At 41.6% G+C, this 5,000-nt stretch overlaps 1 long non-coding RNA gene across 1 annotated transcript in view; it reads left to right on the top strand.

Annotated features, from left to right (window-relative positions):
• Positions 1 to 247: 247 nt before the first annotated feature.
• LOC107573767 (uncharacterized) overlaps positions 248 to 5,000 on the top strand; it is a 16,216-nt gene continuing 11,463 nt past the window's right edge. Inside the window, exon 1 of the long non-coding RNA XR_001607565.1 lies at positions 248 to 357. This is a non-coding gene — a long non-coding RNA (uncharacterized lncRNA). The remainder of the gene's footprint in view (positions 358 to 5,000) is intronic.

Here is a 5,000-nt window from a genome sequence, read left to right as displayed (position 1 = left end):
TTCAGCTTTCAGAGGGTGTATAAATCTCAATTTAAAAAAATTGACCCTTATGACTGGTTTTGTGCTCCAGGGTCACATATGGGCTACATGATTTTTAGTAGGTAAACCATGTTCAATAATATTAATAAAAAAAAATTCTACATTTGTTGGAGATCTTTTAATTATGTCCCAGTGTTTGTGGCAGTGTGTCACAGTTGTAAACATCTAAAGCTAAATTGAGTGTGTTTCTCGTGTGTTTTCCAGCTGGATCTCGTGGGTTGGCAGCTCAATCTGCAGATGGCTTCGTCGGCTCGGAGCAGACTGTAAGCGCCGCATACCGTCCTCAATCTGGGGCTCCGGACGGAGGACGACACCGAGGTAAATACACACGCTTCTCAGCTTTCAGATCAACACACACACACACACACACACACACACACACACACACACACACACACACACACACACACACACACACAGAGGAGAAGCTCGTGCATTCCAGTGTTTTCTGTGTGAACGGAGAGACGGAGCTGCAGTTCCTCCGGCGTTCAGAAGGTGGTGCTGTGGCTGCATGTGTGTGTGTGTGTGAGAGAGAGTGTGAGTGTGTGTGTGAGGGAGAGATTGTGTGTGTGTGAGAGCGAGAGAGTGTGTGTGTGTGTGTGTGTGTGTGTGAGAGAGAGAGAGTGTGTGTGTGTGTGAGAGAGCGAGAGAGAGTGTGTGTGTGTGTGTGTGAGAGAGAGTGTGTGTGTGCGTGTGTGTGTGTGAGAGAGAGAGAGTGTGTGTGTGTGTGAGAGAGCGAGAGAGAGTGTGTGTGTGTGTGTGTGAGAGAGAGTGTGTGTGTGCGTGTGTGTGTGTGAGAGAGAGAGAGTGTGTGTGTGTGTGAGAGAGCGAGAGAGAGTGTGTGTGTGTGTGTGTGAGAGAGAGTGTGTGTGTGCGTGTGTGTGTGTGAGAGAGAGAGAGTGTGTGTGTGTGTGAGAGAGCGAGAGAGAGTGTGTGTGTGTGTGTGTGAGAGAGAGTGTGTGTGTGCGTGTGTGTGTGTGAGAGAGAGAGAGTGTGTGTGTGTGTGAGAGAGCGAGAGAGAGTGTGTGTGTGTGTGTGTGAGAGAGAGTGTGTGTGTGCGTGTGTGTGTGTGAGAGAGAGAGAGTGTGTGTGTGTGTGAGAGAGCGAGAGAGAGTGTGTGTGTGTGTGTGTGAGAGAGAGTGTGTGTGTGCGTGTGTGTGTGTGAGAGAGAGAGAGTGTGTGTGTGTGTGTGAGGGAGAGATTGTGTGTGTGTGAGAGCGAGAGAGTGTGTGTGTGTGTGTGTGTGTGTGTGTGTGAGTGTATGTGTGTGTGTGTGTTCTTCAAACGTAGATCAGAGGTCTAAAGCTCTGCAATCAATCCCTGCGAGCGAGTTCAAGGCTTCTGTGGATTTGAGCTCACGCTGAGTGAACGTTTCAGAAGCTAAAGACTCAATGTGACGAACAAAAACCATGCATTATCAGTCCTGAACTAGAGCTGAGCTCATTTACTAGTCATAATAATATCAAATCAAATTTGAATTATAATGCACAATAAAAAACAACAGTAGTCGCTGCTGTCACTAAAACGGACACCAAAAGCATGTGTACACTATATAGGCCACAATGCAATGAAAGGAGGAGACAACAAAACACTAATACATGTGAGCCTGCAGCACAAAAGCAGTCATAAGCAGCACAGGTGTATTTGTAGCAATAGCCAACAATACATTGTATGGGTCACAATTATACATTTCTCTTTTATGCCAAAAATCATTAGGATATTAAGTAAAGATCATGTTCCATGAAGATATTTTGTAAATGTCCTACCGTAAATATATCCAAACTTAATGTTTGATTAGTAATATGCATGGCTAAGAACTTCATTTGAACAACTTTAAAGATGATTTTCTCAATATTTAGAGTTTTTTGCACCCTCAGATTCCAGATTTTCAAATAGTTGTATCTCAGCCAAATATTGTCCTATCCTAACAAACCATACATCAATGGAAAGATTATTTATTCAGCTTTTCAAAAATCTAATGTGGGTCTACGGTCACAAATGATTCAACCTTAAACTCTAGAAAATAATTACGCAATTAACGTTAATAGATTATTTTACGGTTTTGCACTAAAGATATGTCTCTGGTAAAATAATATGATGCATTATAAAGGTCCTCATAACTGTACAAGCTGTAGTACACGTCATAACCTAAATATAAGATGCACATGATGCATTAAAACAGATTTATAGGTGCTCTTTTCCTCTTTTGCAAGTCGCTTTGGATAAAAGCATCTGCTAAATGCATGCTCGTAACGGATAAGATAAGAACAAACACATTACAGTCACATTCAAAGCATTGCATAAAAAAACCTGAAGAACGTGTTTCTCAGTGTGGCACTGAGCTGAGATAATCATGTGATTCTGCGGTGTTTGTCTCTGTATATCGGGCTCTGTCTGGGTTTGTATGCCGTGATGAACGCTTGTATTAATGCAGTGCAGTGAAAAGCATGAAGAACCGTCGTGTTTCCCGTCTGTCCCTCATCACGTCACAGCTCCTCTGAAGAGACGGAGGCTCACTCCTGTGAGTCTGTGCTTTATTCTGTGTTCTCAAAGCTCCATCGAAGCAGCAGGCGTTTCTCCTTTGTTTTTCTGGGTTGGGTCACAGAGGAGCGGAAACTCTTTGTTGAATCCTCGCTCGTTCTGCAGCGGCCTCGTTCTCCGTCAGCATAATTAAACATCTCGCTGAACACTCGCATCCGCACAGAAACTCTCCAACCCCGATCTCAAGTTCTTCACGCTCCGGTCTAACACTGTGTGTTCTTCATCGCAGTATTTCTGGGATGTTATCGTTAATGTAATTAGACAATATTTAGCTGAGTGTGGTTTCGGCCCGTTCTGGACTCATGACTCAAAGCTTTTCATATTCTGTGCCAGAAATCAGCTTTTCCATTAAGGGCCGACATTTGCCCTCTTAAACTGATCTCCAGGGCATTTTATCTTTATAAGGCCAGTGTTTTCTAACCCTGTTAGATATATGCATCATCTTTTATCTCACATTCTTACATTTAATCAATAAATTCAATTAGAATAAGACGACACTGTAGGCTGTTACCAATCAAATGAAATCAGTGTCAGTAAAATCCAGTTTTGCACTGCAGAAGAAGCGTTTAGATGAAGTTACACTAATTATAATCGCATAAATAATGCAAAATTAGATTAATGCTCCTAAAATAATATTTTGAATATTGAAATATGAAATTAGATTTTCTTTTTAATGAAAAGATACTTTAAATATGAAACTAAAAGACTAAATGTGACCCTGGACCACAAAACCAGTCATAAGGGTCAATTTTCTGAAATTGAGATTTATACTGAATAAATAATCTTTCCACTGATGTATGGTTTGTTAGGAGAGGACAATATTTGAAAATCTGGAATCTGAGGGTGCAAAAAACTCTAAATATTGAGAAAATCATCTTTAAAGTTATTCAAATGAAGTTCTTAGCAATGCATATTACTAATCAAACATTAAGTTTTGATATATTTACGGTAGGACATTTACTAAATATCTTCATGGAACATGATCTTTACTTAATATCCTAATGATTTTTGGCATAAAAGAGAAATCTATAATTGTGACCCATACAATGTATTGTTGGCTATTGCTACAAATATCCCCCAGCGACTTAACACTGCTTTTGTGCTGCAGGGACACACATGAAACGAGACTAAAAGTCTTAAAGGGGTCATAGGATGCCCATTTTCCACAAGTTTATATGATTCTTTAGGGTCTTAATGAAAAGTCTGTAACATAGGTTGGTTAAAATTTCTTAATGGTAGTGTAAAACACCTTTTTACCCTATCAAAAACAGCTCTTTTCAGAGCGAGCCGTTTTTGTAGCATTTTCCTTTAAATGTTAATGAGCTCTGCTGGCCCCACCCCTCTCTTCCCAGCTGCTCTCAGAGAGACTGCTTACTTTAGCCGCATTCATCGTGAAACTTGCTAATTAGCACATTATTAGGAAAGGAGATTTGCAAAGCATTATAGGGTGGTTGTGTACACACACTGCCAACACACATTTCAATTCAAACAACTTGTAAAAGAGCATGTAGCATCCTATGACCCCTTTAATTAATGAGTGTCGTTTACGCAAATGATTCATTAAAACGGTTGATTCATTCAGCAACAAGGCAACTGACTCTCTTCAATGAATCATTGATTTGTGCAAAAAAGTGGATTCACTTACTAAGTAATGTTTTGTTTGGAACTATTTTTGTTTTGCTAAATAGAGCAAAAATGACAATACTGACAGTATCACATCTGTGATCGTGCTGATATTCTAAACAGCATGTGATATTGATTATATAGTGTAGAAATGTAAGATAAACTCATACAGGGGCATTTTCAGGCCATTCTAACTGCATTCTACTAGGACAGTGTGAATGATCAAAATGTGTTTTGGTTTTGATTTTTGTAAAGTGAGTGACAATGTCAGCTGCTGCATCATTAAAACAACAATTGTGTCATTATTGCAGGCGATGCTCCTGCTTGCAGAGGATCGGCGGGGCCCCTGGGGGCCCATGGCATTGTGTGCCGCTTTATCCCTCTGTTTACCGCGGTAGAGAGCAGCAGAGCATGATGTCACATCTTTGTCTGTCTTTTGAGGGGTCGGGATGGAGTTCAGTGCGGGGACGCATTCCTGCGCAAATCAGACCTCTGTGTGTGTGTGTGTGTGTGTGCGCGTGCGTGCGTGTGTGTGAGTGTGCCTGCATGTGAGTGAGTGAGTGTGTGAGTGTGTCTGTGTGTGAGTGTGTGTGTGTGTGTGTGTGCGCGTGCGTGCGTGCGTGTGTGTGAGTGTGCCTGCGTGTGAGTGAGTGAGTGAGTGAGTGTGTGAGTGTGTCTGTGTGTGAGTGTGTGTGTGTGTGTGTGTGTGTGTGAGTGAGTGTGTCTGTGTGTGAGTGTGTGTGTGTGTGTGTGTGTGTGTGAGTGAGTGTGTGTGTGTGTGTGTGTGTGAGTGAGTG

This window comes from Sinocyclocheilus grahami, unplaced genomic scaffold, assembly GCF_001515645.1.
Source record: "Sinocyclocheilus grahami isolate Dianchi unplaced genomic scaffold, SAMN03320097.WGS_v1.1 scaffold2029.1, whole genome shotgun sequence".
Lineage (NCBI taxonomy): Eukaryota > Metazoa > Chordata > Actinopteri > Cypriniformes > Cyprinidae > Sinocyclocheilus > Sinocyclocheilus grahami.
This window is presented reverse-complemented; position numbering and strand designations above follow the sequence as displayed.